The sequence below is a fragment of the Syngnathus leptorhynchus genome, chromosome 6 (genome assembly GCF_054491065.1).
Source record: "Syngnathus leptorhynchus isolate UIUO chromosome 6, UIUO_Slep, whole genome shotgun sequence".
Taxonomy (NCBI): Eukaryota; Metazoa; Chordata; class Actinopteri; order Syngnathiformes; family Syngnathidae; genus Syngnathus; species Syngnathus leptorhynchus.
The window spans coordinates 11,360,260-11,383,485 of record NC_141200.1 but is presented as its reverse complement, the minus strand read 5'-3'; the positions used below and the strand labels follow the sequence as shown (position 1 = coordinate 11,383,485).

General features: G+C 38.0%; 1 protein-coding gene across 2 annotated transcripts in view; it reads right to left on the bottom strand.

The window, feature by feature from the left end:
* The window catches only part of LOC147055954 (leucine-rich repeat-containing protein 4C-like), a 79,512-nt gene that overhangs the window by 7,918 nt on the left and 48,368 nt on the right, over positions 1-23,226 (bottom strand). Inside the window, exon 2 of one of the 2 annotated variants that reach the window (XM_085915158.1) lies at positions 128-202. The exons of the other annotated variant lie outside the window; for it this stretch is intronic. The gene's annotated coding sequence lies outside the window, so the exon portion shown is untranslated. The remainder of the gene's footprint in view (positions 1-127; positions 203-23,226) is intronic. 2 annotated transcript variants of the gene reach the window in all.

Sequence of the window (23,226 nt, the reverse complement as noted above, 5' to 3'; positions counted from 1 at the left end):
CAAAATCTACGTTCTTGAGTTTATTACTCTTCTCTCTTTCTCAATGCCAATTGGCCAGTGGAACACTGGTTGTGTCCCTTTCATCACATCAACTGTATTGCGTCTCACACAAAGAGTGAGTTCTTACCTGCCAAGTCAATTACAGTTCAGTGGTCTTCTGGTCATTCTCATTTAAAACCACCAATCCAACATAATACCGGCCCTGAAATTGAAGGAGGAAAAATAAAAGTTACTACTTCAACATACTGGGCTTTTATTTTCTGTGGAGTACAATATAAATAATTCACTGTGCTGAGAGCTTGGTTATATATATTTTTTGAAACAGCCAAGCTGTAAAGGATGTAATTAAAAAAATCTCTTCACGATCTTCAAATAGTCAGTGTCATGTAGTAATTTGTTTTTCTGTCAACCTTTTTCTATGCATGATCTGCTGATGTCAATATTTATATATGATATATACATAGATGTATAATATACATACATACACACACATAATGTGTAGATATACATATATGTAGCTCTGCCTCCAGTGACCACATGTCCCTGTCATAAACAGAGCTGCTGCTTTGACAGCAGGATTAACTTTAAGGGGATGTCACTCAATGTGATACTTTGATATCATTTTATACCAAGCGTGGGTTTGAAATACGAAATATCACTATTCAACCAGTCTCTGTCTCTAATTTGCTCTTCTCAATTGGGCTATTTTGATATAAAAAATACTGCAACTACAGCTAACTGCGTCAGTGCGAACGATATTATAGCTTATGCATAAAACAGGCAGTCAAAAGAAACAAATCCTCTCCAGCAGTCAGATGTCGTTATATCCCATTTATTCTATGAGATGGTGCCTTTTTTTGCGACAAATAGTCCAACAAAAATCAAGTCTGGTGTCAGTGTCTTACGCACTACAACCCTTAATTTTTTACCTGCAGGTCAGACTGCATCATCTGCTAGAAATGAGCAGAAATGTATGCAAGGCAGAATCAATTGGCTGCACAATCACCCATTCAATTAAGATCTCTGGTTCAGGCTGGACTAAGTGGTGTTCTAATGTAGGGAGCACAGTGTCCCAAAGGAGTAGTAAGTGCTGAAATCAACTCAGTTGTGCCTGCCATTTGTCATGATCTAATGGTAAATCCATCTGTATCTGCTTGAAGGTTCCTGCCAAGCTGATGTAAGGGTGGATGGATCGATGTCAAAAATATGACGGCACAAATACTTCATTATTTTGTAACAAAAGCGGAGATATCATATCAATGAGTTTAAAAAGATGCATGAAATCCAATGATTTCCTTCTTTAACACAACGCAAATGCACACTGTGTTTCCTTTCATATTTTATAATAAATGAGCCTAAGTAAGACAATAGCGACTAGATAAAACAAATTAATTGGCTTCAGTGTAAGAATTAAGACTGAAAACAATTATGTGGATCAAAGAAAGCAATTTCATTACTCCAATTATATTATTTGCGTGAGGTGTGACTGAATCAAATTAGTACATAGCAAAATCAACTCTATTAATTATGAAATTCTCGTATGCTACATTTGTGAATCCACATACTACTTTTATGGCGCACTTTATTTATCGCCCACAGAGAGAGCATGTGAGTGAGTGCGTGTGCGCATTTATGTGTGTTTTTACTGTCAATAATCTTAGTCCCTTGTTTGTACCGTCAATAATCATAGTCCCAATAGCCAGTCTTGTAGCCACAAATATGCCACCATAATGTAGTACTTAACCAGTGTAACTGTTGTCAGATTTTTAGTACCCATCTTGGATGAAACAAAACATGACAATTGATAAGTCCATTCGGAGTGAAGCTGCTTCAAGGCTGGAGGGTAAAATGGTACAATACAGCCTGGTTGGAACAGAAAGTGGCCTTCCACAAACTGCGGACAAATAACAATTTTCCAAAATATCTAGCAACAATAGCAAAGCCAAAGCATTAGAGAAAGTATTCTGAAAACTACTGAAATGTCTTGAAATTAGTTATACCTTTTTAGTACCTGCCCAACAATTGGAAGTGAACTCAAACAACCAAGTACTAGTAGTCTACATTATTTTTTTTATATGTCTGAAAACATTTTAATTTACTTGCCTGCCACTGGTATGACTGAATATATGTATGTTTGGAGCCGTTGTACGAGTAGAAAAGTGAAGGCCTCCCTAGTAATCAGCCCAAAAAAGTGCGTTGCTAGGCACCTTTTCTGCCTTAAGCACGTAAAGTGAAGATAAACAGGTGGTGAACAATCTACCAATGAGGCCACAAATGGAAATATTCTGAGGTCAAAATGAGTTTCATCAGCAAAAGGTCTGCTAAAAGGCAGTTTTACAAAGAGGTGCATAAAATGGAAGGCATACACTGCAGAGTAAGCATGTAAAAGAGAAAATGACCAATATTCAATTTATTTCACGAAATGTCCGTCATTTTAAAGTCTGGCAAAAGCCTCTGAAAAATGCCTCTGAAGGCTTGCCATACTTCTACTGAGATACAGGAGGATTAACACGCTAAGCCGATAAGAATATGTAATACGAATCACTGATAACTAAGAATCGCTCCACTTCCACAGAGGAAGTTGAGACACATTCTTTGGGGGGTGGGGTGTAAAAAGTATAGTGAGGTATAACATTAAAAGAGGAAATGTGAGGTGAGGCTGAGAGAATAAATCCTTCAAGTGGGACCAAAGGAGAATACAAATTAAAATAAGTGCCAACAGCGCAAGAAAAAACTGTGGAGGCACATTTTAAACAGGTACTGTGTTCACACGTGTCATGCTTTGTTATATGTGATACAAACTGCTAGAATTGGTCCGTTATGATCAACTTCCAATCTCAGGTGCTCACGTAACAGGCAGATTGCAACTGTTTGAAGAGGTGGTCTCAGTCTTCTTTGCCAAGACTTTATGAAAGCAAACAAATTCAATACTGTATTCTCCAATGACCAAGCCAATTGCATGAACTGGAACACAAAAGAAGAAAAACACAGCAACTGAAGTGGCTGTACAGAGAGCCTGTCATAGGATTTTCAAGAAGGAAAGTCGAATTGATTATGTCTGTGATCTCTGGACTTCATCTAGTCATTGACTGCAAATGGCTTTTATTCCAGTTACTTAAAATGGTTTCAATTCTGTCACTTGGACAAATATGTAGTATTCAACCCCTGAAAATGAATCTCAATACATGTGAGTGTGTGATACACAAACAGACTTGAAGAGCCTTTGAAAATATTTCAGTTGGAAAATAAGTTCGTTAATAACGTAAAAAAATACATACATTTGACAAAATAAATGTGTTAATGAATTTTTTTAAATGAATTTGAAACGTAAGAATTTTGAAATAGATTAAGACCAACAAACCAGCTCTAAAAGGAAATTAAAACCAACTGAATTAAAAAAATTCAAGTCAAAACAAATTAAAGTATAAGAATAATATATTAATAACAATATATGAATATTAACAAAATTAGACTGTCTGCTGAGTTCCAAAAGAACGAAAAAGCAATGTATATAATTTATGAAATGAAGGAATTTCTAGGAAAGCAAAAATACGGGAATTTCTTCACCTTACTCAAGCGCAGCATTATTAACGATGTAACTTGGCGATACAGAGCGACTTTTGGGCAGTGTGGTCCGAGATCACCCTGTTACAATTTTTCAGTACTCACAATTCATACCAGTATTCATGTTGCCTTTGGGTCCTATCGCAGCTTTAGTATGTGACCCCAGTTACTTCTTGTCTGTATATATTTTGAAACACAATGTTGCAACAACATAAAAATGATAAATAAGTATAATATACTGTAAATACATAATGCACAATACACACAATACCCAAACCCATCCCACAACCCTGAACCCCACCTTCTCTTTGCTCTATCAACCGAATATTCCAACCACAATGTGGCCACATTTACTCACAAAACACAGTATGAACGCTTTGTGACTCATAAAAGGTGATTTTTCATTTTAGTGGAGGTGATGCACAGCTTATTTTTTTCTGGCCAGCACAGATGCTATATTTAATCACACAGGGCACAAACTGATATCTTAAAAATGTGATCCAGTTCAAGGGTGGAGATGAAAAAAATAAGAGCACTGGAAAATGTCTGCTGGTGGTTTGGCAAAGGGCATGCTTGAGCCGTCACTGAATTGGAAAGCTCAATAGCCTCCATTGAAGCCAACGTGTGAGGCAGTGACTCTTGTGTATGTCATGTGCTCTTGCCAGGGTGTGCCCTGTTTACTAAAGAAATCTTGCCCACTATGGGGTCTTTCTATCACTGTTAACAAAGAGACTGTATCAAATTGTAATAAACAGAATACTCACTATTCTACATCAAAAGTGATTATATATTTTTTTAAATAATAACATTACTTAAAAAAATACATTTAGGCTCACGTGTACACATGTATGTTCCAAGGTGCTCAAGCACCTCTCTCTTTTGCTGTGAAAAAAATCCTTATATTGAGAGATTCGATTTTTTTTCAATTAAGACCATAATCAGTAAAGTCACTGGGTCACTTTTTCAAGGTCACCAGATATTGGAAAGGTATTGTAATGTGCTATTGCTTGTGAATATGTGGCAGTTATAAATTAGGCCATAAGAGAAAAAATGATGCTGATTCAAAGCAATGAAGTAAAAATACAAAACAAAAAAAATAAAAAAATAAAAAAGACTGCAGGGCAAGACCTCGGGATGAAGGTAGAACTTCACACATTTACTGAGACAATTATGTGCATCCTCTTCCAATAAAAGTGCTGAGCAGCATCACACACTGAATCCAATGTTTCCTCTACCTATACCTTGGGTAGGTGGCCCGCATAATCTGTATTTTTGCTATTTTTTACCTCAAACTCAATGCATGAAGCCGTATATATGAGAAATCTAACATTTTTTCGGGAATTTCCGTCAAAATCTCTGTTTATGGAGTGCACACTAGTTGTTTAGCTATCCCACATTTGGTTTACTTGTTGTGGGTTTCTAAGACTCTCAGTGGCGATTGAGTGGCTTCTTAGAACAAATGGCTTTAATTTGGCTTTATATCTTCTATGATTGGTGATTTTGCATACAGTATGCATATCACCTTATCACCTTTGCAACGATCTCTGAGTGAAGATTTAGATTGTTACTGTATGGTAGCATTTCCCTACTCTTGTTAGGTCATTGGTTTTCCCGGAATACTGTTACTGCTATTTGTAAATAAAAGGAGAGAGTGTGCGCAAGTACTCATTCATGTTACAAAAACAAATCATCTGATCTCTCACAATACTAAGAAAAAAGACGTGTAGGAAGAGAGACAGCTGTTATTATAATTTGCATTTTATGATGAAAGAAGTTCAGATATTGCATTTAAGCATTATTTCACATCAAACAGCACCATTGGAGCCCATGTAGAGTCTCCATCCATCCAGCCCCACAAAAGCAATCATTGCAATCACTAGGCAAACGCTACCTTTCAGTAGGGTGAGTGTAGCCACTCAATTCCATATAGGCTCTATGCAAGGGATCCCGAGTAAGTTTATTTCACAGCAATGGTATTACTTAACCTAACCTTTCCTGACTGACTCCTGGAGTTTAAGTTGATTGTCACATTAAGGCAGTAAATGCTGACATTGTACCAGAAAAAGTGCTAAACTGATTTATACAATCTAAAGAAAGAGAGTGAAAGTGTTTCTATCTATAGTAAATAGAATGTTAATGGTTTGAGTCCATGACCCGTGTGTGTGTGTGTGTGTGTGTGTGTGTGTGTGTGTGTGTGTGTGTGTGTGTGTGTGTGTGTGTGTGTGCGCATATTCATGCATGAGTGTGTATTTTTTTTACAAAACATGTGTTCTTCTGAATGTATTCCTACTGAATTGAAGGTGTATTACTAATTAGATTTACAAAAGACAATCAGGACCAGGCGTACCCGATCAAGATGTTCTTTCCTCTGTTTAGTTTTTAGCATGAAAGCCTGGGATTACATAAAAAGGTTCCCTCGTCCTGGATAAGTGGCCAGGAATCTCTCATAACACAGGCTAAGGTAGAGTGACGCATAAAGTAAACAAATTATGGATGATTTGAGGAAAAGTAAAGAGAAAAAGATGATTGCTATATTATCCCACATGTGTTAAGATAATTTTAGTTTTGATAATTTGTTAGAAAAAATTAGCCTTCTGTTGCAGTCAAAATGCCTCTAAAATGCATTCAAGACTGAAATGCTGCTAAATGTTGCAGCACGGCTCAGTCCAAAATTATAAATGTTTATCTGGAAATTTTAAATCGGTTGAAGATGTGAATGTAAAGGCATGTGTGGAGCACTGGTTAGCACGTCCGGCTCACAGTCAGGAGGGTATGGGTTCAATTCCACCTCTGGCCCTGCCTGTGTGGCATTTCAGGGTGTCCCCCGCTGACTGCCCAATGATTGCTGGGATAGGCTCCAGTACGCCCGCGACCCTGGTGGCTACAAGCTGGATAGAAAATGGATGGATGGATGGATGGATGGATGGATGGATGGAAGAATGTGGGTACAAATGGTTGTCTATGCAGGATCTATCCTATAGTGAACCAGCTCAAAGTTGAGCTCCAGATCTCTGAACAAGATTGTCTGCAGAAAATAACCTAAAACATGTAAAAAGTCAGTAATTGCTTTTTTCTTTTGTCATCTTCAAACAACTTAATTTGTGTTAGCGATGAGAAAAATACCACTATATTGATAATCCTCATAGCTCCTGAGACCTAAAGAAAAATATATTTTTTATTTTTTACGCCACATAATTCTTAGGGGTGAAAAAAAAAATACTACAGTAAAACAAAAATGTTCAAACATGTTTTTATTCATGTTTTACAATTTGTCCTTTTGAGAGGACATCCGGACTTGGTTATGGCAAATGTGAAAAGCTGTAAGGGCCAACAGGAACTAAAGCTGTGGCATGTATGCCTTCAGAGATACGGACCAAAAAGATCCAAAAACATATGTCCTCAATAGAGGACAAAAATGAATTGCTGGGTCACAGGAGGATAGAACGTTATTAAATTAAATTATGAATTCTTGTCTTGAACTCAAACGCTATATGAATGTAATTGAGTGCAATGACTCTCTCATTTGATCAAGTGGAAAATCCATCATTCAAATAAGTAGCACACCAAACAAGGACTGAGACCAAAGATATGGGTAATTACACTATTTAAATACAGTTTTAGAATTATTTTGTGACATCCTAAATTGGGTTTAAACGTCCTAATTTAAAAAATGTGAGTGACCCTGATACATTAAGAGCAGAAAGACAGCATGCGTGTTCTTAGAATGCTTAAAGTATGCAGTGATTTGGAGATGACAGCAACACAGCACAGCACACACAAAATGATCTCTCCATAAATAATTCTGAGGCTCCTCCCACAAACCAAAAATCTGGTGTAGTACCAAGACTGACTTGTGAAAAGCGGCGTGTGCACATAAGTCATACAGACTGGCAAAATACAAAGAGGAAGAAAGAGTAGGAAAATAAATTTCATTGCTGTTTTTATTGTGTTGAGTGACTCATTATGCAACAGCACAAGTTAGAGGTTGCATTCTTACTGTCATTTCACACCACAATCACTTCGGCCAAACTCAGTGCTGACACGGATTTGTGATTGTAAATATTGAATGGTTTTAACATTTAAGAAAATAAATCCTGACCTTTTCGTACAAATCCGAGAAGAACACATAGCCTGCCATGTGTGATAAGTGACCAGAATAATATTTTAGAAATAATAAAATATGATCATAATACGATTTACTGGATTATTGGTAGCCTATGTACTTACCTTACTTTGGCTGCTAAAAACATCCATCCATCCATCCATCCATCCATCCATCCATCCATCCATCCATCCATCCATCCATCCATCCATCCATCCATCCATCCATCCATCCATCATGTAACCATTTTTTACGTCTTGGCCTCGTTAAGATTGTGGGTTAGTGTATTGAATGAATGGAAGTTAGCATTTATTTTTGACAGTTTCATCAGACCAGCTGTGATATGGACGGCACACATGTTTTTTGTTGGGCAAATGTTGTTTTGTAATAACTTATGATACGTATCAGTCTCAGTTTGATGATAAATTTAATCTCAAAGGAGAATCTGGTAGCCTACCGTGTTTACATATTTTTAACTTTGGTCAGGGCCAAACCACTACAAGTGTAAATGCAGCCTACACGCGCAATAAGGATCCAACACAATATGGATGAATTATATCCATAGAATTCATGAATATAGCATGTCAGAGTGTGAAAAAGGCGCCATGAGCAGGGACGGCAGAGCGATAACTACATGGAAAGTGAACCCTGCCCGTGGGAAAAGCTGACTTCTCAAAGGAGGCTGACTGAAGAGGTTATTTATTTTTTAACGTATGATGGAAAGTGAGCACTGATAGAGGGAGTCCCAGTGGAATTCATGACTGGAGAACTTTTCTCCGGGGGCTACCGTCTCCCCCCCTCACTTTCTATCTCACACCTTTCTGATCTTCACCAGAGAACTGCCACTGTCTCACTGGGAGAAGAGGAGAAGAAAGACAGAGAGCTCATTCCCGATGCCATCTTTGCTTTCCTTTCAGTCAGTCTTCTTCCGCTTCATACATTTGTGGTCGGCAGAGCCCTCTTTGGTTCTCTCCACATGCAGTCAAGGCGAGTGGTTCCTTGGGCTCCTCCAAGGATTGCCTTTCGCTGTGTGGGAAGTACAGCTTCTTATCCCAGGCCTCTTCATTAATAGAATCCCCACCATACTCCAGTTATTTAAAAAAAAGTTACTTGTCCTTCCCCCTCTGGTGTTTTCCTTTCATCATTCCTTGCCTTGCGTTGGGGATGAAACAGCTGTGTAATGTCTTGTCTGACACCTTTACTCCACCAGGACCGGAGTGAATTATTAGGTGGACGAGAATGATGCTACATAAGCTTTGCAAAGCTACATCTCTGTGGCCTGTCGGGGCGCACTTATGTCGTCATGGGAGCTCATGGAAACGTGCCTTTCTCCTCCCAATTTCTCTTAATGAACACGAATGTCAAATACATCCTTACATTCAGGCCATTTGGGAGGTTCCCCAGAGCTGTAAAAAGTCAAGATACTAAAAATAAAGATTGCTGCAGAAAGTATATAATGTGGCTTCATATACTTCCAGTGGAGAAAGCCTTGGGAACGATCTTAGACTCGTCTCGGTTCATGTTCCCAGCAAAAGCACAATTAAGATGACACTCTTGCTGCAATGACGCACTCTTGAGCGACAACATTTTTCTGTAGGAATTCTTACCTGGCTCCCAATACCTTACAGTTTACAATTGCCATGTTTTTTTCTCAAAACGAGAGCGTCTTTAAAAGTAACCTTCCTTACACTGTCTAAAACCTTTTTTGAAAAACTGTCACTTTTATTTAAAAGAGAAATACAATTTAAAGAACATTTAGTATTTATTTTTATTCAATTGTTCAACTCTTCATAGATATGTAGGAATAGAACTTTACGTCTTGTTGTAATATAACGGGTTTTAATATAGAAGCTGGTGTAACACTTAACAGATTTTTGTTGCCGGTGTGCCTCGAGATTTTTTCCAATTAAAAGGTGTGCCGTGAATAAAATAAGGTTAAGAAACATTGATATTATTTTAATAGAAACAAAACTGACCAACTCAAAACACATGTAAAAAAAACCAAAACATTTTCCCTCCGCCTCAGATGAAAACCATGTTGCTGGTCTTTAGGCTTTTGCCTGTTTTGTCCTCCTTCTTCTTACACTTTCACCTTGACATATATCTCCCTCTGCATGGCATTTCCCACCTTCGGCTAAGGAGTAGAGCTGCTGAGGATGCAGAACTGCTGCGAGGCCAGCATTAATTAGACTCTAAAGTGCACTTTATTTTTGTCCCTCTATCCCAAATGGAATTACACGATAAATAAATTTTAAAAATCCTAATGAAATAGCAATAAAGTTTCATTACAAATTAATAAAAACAGAACCAATATACTCCAGCTCACAGTACTTATAGATTTAACATGAGCTGGCTTGATGCCATCACATTCTACAAAACATCCACTGAAATGGCAATAGGGGAAAAAAATAGCGTGGAATATATTGCACCATATTACCCTTGAGCAATAACCAGAGTTAAAAGCAGTGTTTAGTTCTACGAAGAATGAATTTAAGTGTAAAATAATTATAAGTGGAATGAAATTACACTCCTGATATTCTCAAAAACAAGGTGTTAAAATTGTTTGTGTTGTAATAAAAGTGGATAGTTGCATGCAATAGGTGACCATGCGAAACTGTGCATCTAAGTTTCCAGAACATTGTCATTAAACAATGACATTCTTCAAACTTATGACATCAACCGATTAAACACTCAATAACAGTAGGTTTCCATCCTGTGTAAATGGCTGAACTCTGTGGGTTACAAATAGGAAAGAAATTAAACAGGACATCTAAGAGTGTAGTGTACCCCCATGTGGATTTTATAGCCGTGTGTCTTTGAGCGATACACCAAGTGGAATGTGAAACGTGAGACAGCAGCTGTGGTTTGCCTCTCTTTTTTTCTCAGAGAGCACTGCCAGGCCAGTTGGCATGGCAAAATTTTACATGAATAAAATGCTACAGTTCTATTTATTTGTTTCAAAAACAAACAGATTACAGTTTGACTGCTGCTCCAAAATATGCAGCTACTGTGGATAGAATACCAAGACTTATTCACTTATTTTTCCACACTCACATTTCCTGCCACAGTAAGTTTTAATTCATAACAGAGCCTAAAAACATGCCAAAGCCTGTAGGCATGTTTGAGAACATACAGTAAATGTAGTCTTAGAACCAAAAATTTATAAATTAAGTTTTAATCATGAATTAGAAAAAAGAGCTTTCGGTTTCTTTATGGTTTCACTCATATCACACACTAGTTATATACTTAGAAAAAGGCTGCTTGATCTCATTGGGTTCAGGACTAAAATGAGAAAGTGGCAAACTCTGGACTAAAGGTCAATTGCTGGGTACCAACGCATAGCAAAAAAATACCATTCACGTTTACATTCTAACTGTAGGCAGTTTGGAGTGTTCAATCTACCTTACCTCTCTATTTTGAGAGCAATTTGGAGAACTTACACAAGCACAGAAAGACCAAGCTTTCTCTCCAGAGCGCCGTTCTTTAATGTATAAGCCTTTATTTGTAAAAAGTCTGTTGTTTGAATGATGAGCCTTTTTTTTAAACCACATACTTGAACCCCTTGTATTTGTAAAAAAAATAAAAAATAAATCTCCTGGCTGTGAGGCAGCCATTGTAATCACTAGGACACTGTATGCGGAACTCTCCTTGTGGTTACGCTACATCCGTGAGCGTACTAAAGGTAGAGTTGATATTTGACTCATATGTTGATAAACATATGAATGATTAAGGTGAATTATTAAGGGGTGTAAGGTATAGGAAAATGGAAATACATCCAATTCAATTTCAGTTCAAAATGTCAAGGAATGTTGTTTGCAGGTCACAGAACACTGAACAAGAAACTCTCAAGAAGGGATGAGGTATTTGAACAACCGGTGATTACATAACAGGAACAGTCCCAAAATCTTCCACACCAAACTCATTGAATCATGCATTTATGGATAGTGTTTTGCGCTTTGGGGCACAGTTATGCCAGAAATAAAAATTAAAAAAAGGGATGCATCAAACCTCTTATGAATTACTTGCTTCATAGGTTCATATATTCCCCACATAATTTGCATTTTGTTTTAAGTTGATGCTCACATGATGTACTCATTCGGATTGGTTGTTGATTAAAAAGTCTAAAGATTATTGCTAAACATACATCAACTCTCAGTTGTGGCGAATCATTGGGGTCTTGCTTCTCATTACTTTATATACGATGAGTTAATATATGTAAAAAAATGTGTGTGAATGGTCTCTCTCAAAATGGTATTGGTTCTTCCTGGCTTATCGCGATCAAACTAAAGCTTTACATTTCTGCCTCAGAAAGAATCATGACCGCAGAGGGAGAGGAAGACGGACAGAGGGAGCAGGGGTGAAATGAACCACGAAAATACATGTCCCCTGCCACGTGCCTGCCGTTCACCCCGCAGAGTCACAGATGTCTTGGCCTTGCCAGTGTTACAGATGCAGAACTGTCTCAAAGGTCTGTGCATTTAATTTGGCAAGCGGAAGGATACATCACATATCAAAGCAGATGCACCTTTGTTTCAAATTTGCTTTAGAAATAGGATGTTGTTTTGGTTTGATCTGGAACACTTATCCTATAACAGATGAGGCTGAAGCGTTCAGTGCTACAAGCTGTACAATCAAAGCTGCGATGCCACCAACACACCATCAATATGTGACAGCTGGTGATGCCTTCTCATTTCTAGTGTGTGTCTAGAAAGTCTCTTATTCAGGTCTAAATGCTAAAGTACACAGATACTTAAAAACTTTTTTTTCAGTATAATAAGTGAGCTGTTGAGGACAAATGTATGGACATTTGATATTAGACTTTGAACATACCGTAATTTCAGGACTATAAACCACACCTGAATTCTGATAAACTGCACCAGCTAGAATTAGGGGAATCCTGTTTTGTTCATATAGAAACCTCACTGGACTATAGCCGCAAGTGTTTTAAATGAAATACCCTCATTTATAGTCCCTGTATTAACAGTACAAATCCTCTTATAATATCTTAAAAATCATGAAAAATTCATAGATAAATCACACTGTACCATAAACCACAAGGTTGTACAAAAAGTAGCAGTTTATAGTCTGAAAATTACGACACCTTGTCCTTTGAGTTTTACACTAAAAGCAGACTAATGTGCAGAGAACACTAGCGACACACAACTAATAATAAATAAAATGGGACTACTTTACAGGGGTAAAGTTGGTAATGTGATACGAGCTTCACGTAAAGTTCCGGAGATGACAGGGAACAAATGCTAAAATTAAAACAGGGTGACGCAACAAGATGTTATCAACAATAGCCCAGTTCCCTCGAGTGGCTGGAGGAAAAGCTCTACAGTACATGCAGAAGCTAGCCAAATTGACTGCATTTAACTTAAAAGCGGCATCATATGCATTTCTTTTGTCCCCCATAATGGTATGTCTATAAAAGCTTCCTTTCTCCAGTAATGTCCGTCTTGATCTCGGTCCATCTCTTGTTCGTGTCAGCAGTACGCTACTATTTGCCTGGCAGACAGACATGTGATCAACACACCACTCTTTCCCCCAGTGACCGTATGTCTGGTCACATATCCCTTCGCCCAGCAAAACGGTGCCATACAACAGCGGTCCACAACCTTTTTACTAACGAGTGTATAAGTATTATACATCGCAGTGTATTGAATCTGTAATATACATCACAAAAATCACGACAAATCAATAGATACACCAGCCGCAGAGTTCAAAACTCGTGCAAAAGGTAGCGGCTTATGGTCTGCAAAATAAAGTATTTAATGTATGTAAAGAGCATTTTGCTGTTCTCTAAATTTTAATATTGCAATGGTAAAATCAATAATACTTGTACAACCATTAGTAAACACTGAAATATCGGCGGTTTCACTTCGATCACGAATGACTTTATTGGCCCATCATCACATTACTTTTGTTCTATTGTTCTGAGTAGTCAAAAAAGATTTACAGTTAGAAGTAACAGTGCCATCTTGTGCAATGGCATGATCTTGCAATGTGATGGAATGTTTGATTCTATCCGAGTGGACAAAACATACATGGCACGCATTTCTTCTCAAACTTTCAACCGATAGACAAAACACTGACACACACATGTACACACACACACTCATGCGCGCGCACGCACACACACACACATGCACACACACACACACACACAATGTTAGACGTGTAGCGTTTCTAAAGGGACTAGTACTCAAATTCTTGGAAACCCTCAAACATTTTTGACCAAAATCTGGCAGACAAATTGTTTTGCTTCAACTGGAGGGGATTTTAACTGAAAAACATGTTCAGCTGGCAGCCATTTTATTATTATTATTATTTTTGTAGAGTCCTCATAAGCACGTGTGTGTGCATGTTAATGTTGGTGAGATGAGGAGTGCAATAGAGAGAATGACTTAATGTTAGCAGTCACGTCACATAGCTGTTTTCATCCTCACTGATTAAAAACCTCATGATTCAGACTAATTTGGACATCAATTGGACTATGCAATTAATGGATTTTATGTAAGGACATTTGAAGACTTTAATGGTGACTACTGTAACGTCACACAATCAGTCAGTGAATATATAATGTGGCTTAAATTGCTATAGAGTGAATTTCTTCATGTTTCGGCCCAGTGTGTGCATATGTGTTTTTTGCATGTACAGTAGATGTGTGTATCTATGTGGTGTGTAGTACATGTGCAAACGTGATTGTAAAGAGGAAATTACATGTCAGTCTACAGTGTGTACAGCATGTGTGTCTGTGGGTGTTTTATTTATCCCTCTCTATTTGAGGATGCAGTCCTTTGAGAGACTCTAAGCAAATTCCATTGTAAACCCTGGGCTACAGAGGCGAGCTCACGAGCCAGAGCCATCCATCAGAGCTGGACATTTTTCCCGTATGCAAACAAATGAATTAGAGCACCCGCCTCCCACGGGGCTCATGACTCAGTAGAGCAAAGTGGGGAGCAAGGATGTTGGCAAAGGTGAAGAAATGTTAAATAATAATGTGAACATCAGAGAGTCGTGTGCGTTCATTCCAAAGTGAAGGGAGGGGCAAATGGGGAACAAATGGGGAATAAGGTCAAGTGAAAGGATTTCAGAGGAGTCTGAAACAAAACACGTTGATATTAGAGTTGTGATGTATAATTGTGTCTACACTAGAAAGAATGTGTGTCACTTTTTAATACTGGTGTCCTCTAGGAATGATTAACCCAGAAGGGCCTAATATAGAGAAAAAGATTGCAGAGGATGACTGTGGACAAGAGAGAGAAGGGCAAAGAGGACACTGTTGTGTTCCATGGAGACTCTTGTCTATCTCTGCACATCTAACCGTGTTCAGTACCATTTAGCAGTCTCTCTGCTAATTATTCTTGCAACTGTAATCAGTCAGGGACATTTTCTAACACTTCCTGGCTGATCATTTTGCCTCTTTTTAGAATTATTTGCACACTTCTAGTGCAATTTCACAGGAAAGTCAATCTTTTTAATTACAAAAAACAACAAAAGGCATTCCGTGGCTCGTGGTGCACTGGTTAGCACGTCTGCCTCACAGTTAGGAGGGTGCGGGTTCGAATCCACCTCCAGCCCTCCTTGTGTGAAGTTTGCATGTTCTCCCCATGCCTGTGTGTGCTTTTTCCAGGCACTCCGGTTTCCTCCCACATCCCAAAAACATGCTTGGTAGGCCGATTGAGCTCTCCAAATTGTCCCTAAGTGCGAGTGCGGATGGTTGTTAGTCTCTGTGTCCCCTGTGATTGGCTGGCAACCGGTTCAGGTACTACCAGAAGTCAGCTGGGATAGACTCCAGCACACCCATTGTGATGAGAAGCGGTTCAGAAAATAGATGGATGGATGGATGGATGGATGGATGGATGGATGGATGGATGGATGGATGGATGGACGAACAAAAGATGCATTAGAATAACTTAAAAAAAAGAAAAACGAGGAAAGAGCACACCCTGCCTCATTGTGTATGTTTGGACAGCAAAAGCCATAAATTACCTTACGTGGAGGATTCACTTTGGGATGACTGTGTCTTCTGTGAGCTTGTTAGCCTCAGAAATTAGAGCAAAGAACAATGCAGGCTATTACTCCCGATTCTGGCACAGAATATAATCTGAAAGGTGAAAACTGGGGCAGTATTCATTATGCTGGCAATGATCTCCAGAGTGGTGATATCTGTGTGATTCGAGAAGGATAGAGTACATTTGCCACCAGGGCGAGAACTCATGCCCGCAGCTATTCTCGCTAATTGTGACATGGCACCAGTGACAGCAGGGGTGGGCTGGGTTAGCATCCGACACAGAACACCAGCCAAGCCTGGTAGCTCACATACAGCCATCAACGCTAATCTCCCCCTGTGTGATAACAATAGCACTGCTGTGCTTTGCTTTTTCCAGAAGCTCAGCCTCCGAGCCTGGCCTGTTTGCGTGCATAATGTTTGAGCAGTAGCATATTGTTTTAGGTTTCTTTCCCCTTACATGAGGCACTTGGGTGCTGGAATTTCAGAATTCCCAGTTCCATAAAGCATGTTGGTTTTGAAGAAGACAGACATATAGGACATAGAATAGTGGTGAGAATTTGAGAGACCATGAACCGTTGAGTAAGTTAGGGGAGATTTGAGATATGGGAATTTTGCAAAAATACAGCAGCGCAACCATAGAAGATTATAAAACAGATTATTCTGCAATTTCTCTCTGCTCTGCATTTACCACACAATATAAACCTAAAATAAAACACCACATAAAAAAAAAATACTTTTTTGACTACTGCTACTACTACTAATAATAATAATATTGATAACAATAATGATATTATTAATAATCATGATGGTAATTCATTAGAAAGCACTTAAGGGGATTTGGAAAAAAATAGGGTTAGGGTTAAAAAATAAAACGTAAAAAATAAAACGTAAAAAAATAAAAGCTTTTATCAGATGATTCTATATATATATATATATATATACATATATATATATATATATATAAAGGTGCAGTATATACACACGCACACACACACGCACACACGCGCGCACACACACACACACACACACACACACACACACACACACACACACACACACACACACACACACACACACGTAAATACTCGCTGCTCCCCAGTTAATCTGACACTGAAAGCTGCAGTGACCACATTTACCACATAAGAAATTTAAAACAGATAGCATACTGCGCCTTAAAAATCATGCTCAAGGTGGTGGTGAAATTTTACAGTGGCATGAAATTGAAAATAATGTGCCTATAGCAAGTTCTATTCATTCGTTTGTTCATTGCCACTTTATAACATGCTGTCCTGATTCTACAAAGGTGATCTAGGGTGCGCCACATCAGTGCTTAAATTAAAATTAATGTACCTTCCATTTTCAACAACAATTACTCTTCTTTGCCCCTCACTGCTTTACTGCTTTGTGTGATTAATTCCACAGTGCCTGGAATATTAACAAGGATAACATTTATTTCTTACACTATAATATTTAAATGTATTCATCTCATATTAATCAAATATACAGCACATATAAGCAGGAAAACACTAAAGTTGGGGATGGCAAACAAACAACCCAATATACATTGGTAAAGGTCAGATATATAACTGTATATGGAGCAAATCATCTACCAGAAATCCTTGCAGGCATTGATTGCCAAGTTATGGAATTACTATCACAAGGCTGGCAACCCGTTGCGTGAGGCTTAATAGTTTCAAAACAAAACAATGAGTTCTTATGTTGTGCTCTATACGTAACCAATAAGAGCAAAAGTGACACAACTGGTTTAACTACATGGTTTACTTAAGTAGTGTCAAAGTTATCAACCTCTTCAACTGATTTTCAATAGTTAAGCTACTTTCATGATCACATAATGATGGCAAAAGTAGAATTCACAGACAATAAGTGCACTGTTACATGACATTACGTCATCTCTGAGCGATCTCAATATTGTGGTGGAAGGGTTTGTGTGGTGCAGTGGTATTAGGACCTAATATATTTTATTCTTGATTTTGTAAGCATACTATTCTGTATTTTTTTCCCTTTTTTAAGCTCAATGTTCTTTGTTTTTTAATTATTTTTATGTAAAGCACATTGAGCTGACTTGTGTGTGAAATCCGCTATATAAATAAATCTGCCTTGCCTTGCCTAGGACCTAAGTTGTTTGGAGCTTTATACTCCTGGCAGTGTCATTCAGAGCAAATGTCTTAGATATGTGAGCAGACAAAGAATGCTTCAAAGACCCCCAGTGATGTAAAACAGCACGTTAAGGCTATCCAGAACTAATCAAACTCAGAATAGTCACCAACAATATTTTTTAAGTGCAACTGACATCACATTTTTTAATCACAACAAGTAGAGATGAATAAAATGTGGAATTTCAAATTAATGTAACTTTGCAAATGTGAATATACAGTTATATTTAATTGTTAAATTGTTTATGATGTAGGGAAACAATGAATACTGACCAATGATCATATTTTAGCAGTGCTCCAATTAATTTGGATTACAGTGCATTTTGCAGAGGCTGCAATTGCAAATTATCTGATCCGTTTGATGTTCTAATAAATGGGACCAAAAATGGCGCAGCATTCTCATGACAAATTGTACCCTGATCCTCCTTTCACAAAGCACAGAAAATCTCCAATAAACTAGTAAATCTGCTCTCCTCAATATGACAAAATTCTCTATTGTCTTGTCTCTCAGGACAGGGATCACAGACTCTTTTGAGAGGAAGGAAACAAAAAGTGGTTGATCTCTTTTTGATCATCCAATTCTATTTGCATATTTGACACAGATGGATATACTTTCTGCACTTGCAGTGCAAAATGGGATTTATGGAGTTCATTATACAGATTGATAGTTGCCATTCCTAAATGACTAAAATGAATGTACGCTACATGCTTACTGTGCTGAATCGCAACAGTAAGCCAAAGAGTCCCCAGAACCACTTTCATTCTTCATTAAAATCTAATTTGTCTTTGGAAAACACTTCTAATTTCCTATGCATCATTTTGCTTTGTACAAGAAAACTCAATTAGCCAACAAGGTTCAAAGCTAAATCCCAATTAGGGAAAAAGAGGTATTTAAAAAGTCTTCCAAAAGTGTAATAATGTTTTGTTAGATTTTTCTAAAAAAAAAATGAGTAAAGGAGATGACAAGAAGGGAGGTGGGAATTCATTTCTCATAATCACAATAAATGGCAACTGAAGTGTCTTTTCTATCAATCAACAAGGTTAGGAGAAACTAAGTAATGAAAAGTAAAATTCTCCCATTAAACAGCACTAAGGACCAGAGCTAGATGAAGTCAAATATGTCATATGCAGATAAAACAAGGCTATATAGGAAAATCTGGCACATTTACTTCTTGGTACAAAGTATGTATTTGAATTAATACATAATGTCCAATCATAAATAAAGGAAAGGCATAAAGTTGACTATGTACTAGCTCCTTAAGAGGTTTAGGCCATGCTTTTTCCGACACAAGGGACACTGCATTCATTTGACCTCCTTCAATGACAACACCCTACATTGCATCACAACCATAAATAAAATGAGTATAGCCTCAGAGAGGAGAAGTACGGTGTTTGGGGTGTGATAAGACTTGGTAGAATGCAAAAATCCCTCGAGAGCATGCTAATGAATACCACCTGTTTTATTAGATACAGAAGACCCTCTTAAGTTAAATTGACATACGCACGCGGACATGCACGCACGCACGCACACACACACACACATACACACACCACAGCTGTTAATCATGACAGAGTGGCTGATTTGAAGAATTCATGTCTCTTTCGCAATGTAATATGACAAAATAGAGACAATTGCCATAGTGCTGTTGTAAGTTGATGTAAATAACACAAGCTCACCTTTTTATACATCACTCACAGAATAGGACACCTACATCATGGACGTAATGACAGCAAACACTGTACCCACTTATCAGAGACACACTAGGTTGAAGTGAAGATGAGACCTGCGTACATGCAGTGATTATCTTTTTTCCAGCCACACCTTTACACATCACAATAGAAACGATTGTTCCACACATACAATAAACACACTTATAAACCTCTGTAGTGTGCAGGTCCACAGAGAAAAGGCAATGCAGCGCACTTCATGAATATTACCATGAGTTGGATCTGGGTCATTAAAATGACACAGTCTTTACACTGGAGCCCAATTAGCAGTCAACACAAACATCGGAATGCTCCCTTGTCGCAATACATAATCAGTATATCACTGGAACAGATTCCAGAGCAGGACATGATCAAACCACACAATCACAGATAGAGAGACCAATTATCACCCAAATTGTCTTTTGGTGTGATTAGACACAAAGGTCAAATGTCACCTTCCATATTGGATGTTTTCTTATTAAGAATGGTAAAAATCCATCAATCCATGTTCAATTGATGTTGCTGTGGTCGGCCATATTAAAAAAGTCACGTGTGATTTGGTGCTCATGTATCTTTCCATACTCTGAATGCTGAAGATTGTGAGAACCTAAGAGGTGCGTGTGTGTTAGGGGCTGTTCATATGTACGTATGTGTGTGCGGTCTGGATATAAGAATTGTGCTGCATTCAGGATAATACAGTTATCAGAGCTTATTTTCTCAGACATTTGCATTTCATTGCCTATTTAAGAAGTCACTTTGAGTTCAAGATCTCATTAGCATATGAAACCCGAGGACAGTATATATCAATATAATAATGAGATAATAAAATCGCCTTGCTAAAGGGCACCTCAGTTATAGTAAGGCAGAACAGTGACACCTTCTCACTATCTGATCTGAGGTTTCTACGTTCTTCCAATCACTAGGGATCGTCTTTACCCTGAAGGTCACTTGAACCTCTTTTACATTTATATAGACAACAAGCAGGCTCAGATTTACCCAGAGAGCCTTCTCTCAATTGAAGGATGATGTAAAGTTATCTAGTACTGTTGTCTGGAGAATGTTTTAGGCACCGAGTGACAATAAACAAAATGTAGGTTGACAGCAAGCCCAATTTCTCGAATGGGACACAATGATGGGCGCCACATGGATCGTCAGGAATAAATCTAAAGGCTGAGTGATAGACATCAACATAAATAAAATAAATAGATAAAATCACGACAACCCCGTGCAGAGGGAAAGGTGCTTTCTTTGATGCTGTTTATGCATCGGATGGATGAATCAGATGAGTCGGTGCACCGAGCCCAGTTCATTAAAAAAAAAATACATAAAATAAATAGTATTTTCATCTTGTTCTCAGCGTCAATATGAAATTATTGGCAGGAAATCATTTTTTTTGTCTGCACCTGCAATCATCATAAATAAATTACACAGGAGAAAGTGGTTATAGAGCACAATAGGCTGTTGTGATAGAAATATTGCTTCTGCATGGTATCTCTACAGTAAAACTCTCTTGTGTATCAATCGGATATCGAGTATGCTCACAAAGTATAGATACCAAGGATGCGTTTAGAAAGGCTTTCTTAGCACACTCTACTAGACTCCAGCTGTTCAGATATTCAAAGCTTCCATGCGCCGTTTGGTTATTAAGGGTGCCGGCACTTTGGTAGTGTGACTGGGGACATGGAGCACCAGAGCATCAAGCAGGACAAGGTGGAAGGAATACAAGAATTGTGAGCGGACGGGGAATTTGAACGGAATTGACAGCAAAATATTGGTAAATTCAAAGAAATAGAAATATCTATCAGAAGACTCAATCTGTCAGAGTAGACTAGGGCTGTCAGACTGAATTTCTCAATACACACAAATTGAAAAATACAAACTGTGTGTGTGTCACTTTCACACAGAGCGCTTACTATATACAGGCAGCATTACGAATGTGAAAATGACAACACCAATGTGCTGAACACCAATCTTGCGTTGTAGAACTACAAATAAAAACAAGCCGAAAATAAAATCTGACAGTGGAATTTAGAATTTGTTATAGATTTTATTACTTCTATTATTTACATTATATTATTTCTTAGCTTTTCTGGCAGGACATTTATTTTGATGAAGAATCCAGGTCACGAAAGGAATAGAGCCTTTGACAAAGTAAAATTACATTGTGTATAATTCATTCATATTTAATTTAACTTATATTTATGTTCATTTTTAATTGTGTGTTCATTCCTCATTTGACTGTGTTGAATATATTGTTGTAATGAATTTTCAGTCAAAGTTAAAGTTGAAGAGTGCCTACCGAGGTTTACTCTTTTACATATCCTTTGTAAAAACAAAAAACAAAATCACTAATATGCTATAAACTCTTTTACATATCCTTTGTAAAAATAAAAAAACAAAATCACTAATATACTATAAAACACATTAACAGTCATGTGTTTTATTTGGATAAAAATATGAAACAAAATATCTGTATTCTAAAAGTTAACATCTTGGTAATGTATTCAGAGAATCAAAATACGTGCCTGAGTACTATGTTCTATTTTTTTTTAATGACAGGTTGCAGCTAAATGCTGAAGAGTCTGCCACAGACACATGCACGCACACACACACACACACACACACACACACACACACACACACACACACACACACACACACACACACGCACACACGCACACACACAAATGCTCAGACACAGACACACACATCCACATTCTCACACACATGCGCACACTATTGTCATCAAACATGATTGCCTACATATCTGTTCTTTCGCTTGACTACTTGCAGCACAATTAATCAAATGCAGCCCTTTCATTCATGACAAAGAGCATCCTCTGACACACAGCTGCAAGTTTGGAAACAAGGGCAATGGTTTGTTGAGCATTAATTCTTGTTGCACTGCTGACAGATTACCTGTAAATGGTGCTATGTCTCCACATAGATAGCAAACCAATAGTATTCTGTGTGTGGGTGATAAAGGTCCCAAAATAAAGATTTAGAATTCTAGAACATTACAATATTGTAGTGCATGACTAGTAATGAGTGGAATACACTAAAAAAGAACACTTGCTATCCTCAATTTTAGTGGTTAAAATAAGAAAAAAAAAAAAAAAAAACATTACCGCACCTGCTTCACAACATGAACCTGCTTCCGGCAGGTGTAATGTTTATTCTAGTTTTTAAATTGTCAGGTGGGTATGTGTGTCAAAGAAAGCGCCTTTAGTCCACCGTAATGCCCAGCATGGCACAGAGCCATTCGCCAAATTCCCAAACACGATGAAACAAGGCTTGCATCAACATGAAAATCAAGATGCGCCAGCTACACTGTCTACAAATACGGAGCAAGATGCTCGAATATGTCCAGGCGACTAGTGTTACACTCAGGCGTATTTCTTTACTCGCTCCCCCACATTTACTATTGCGGCAAACTGATAGCTCCTGACACAGGGCCTTGACCTGAGTGGTGAGAACAGACTACCACCATCGAAACAACTTGAATTAAATCACGTGAAAGTCGATCCATGTCAGATCAAAACTATCTTTGTAGGGCAGCCTTGCCTACATGCAGGTGCCAGGATGAGTGACGCATTAGGGTCATAGACTAACAGGATGAGTGGGTATTGAGCAAAAGCCATCAAGACACTGACAATTGCGCA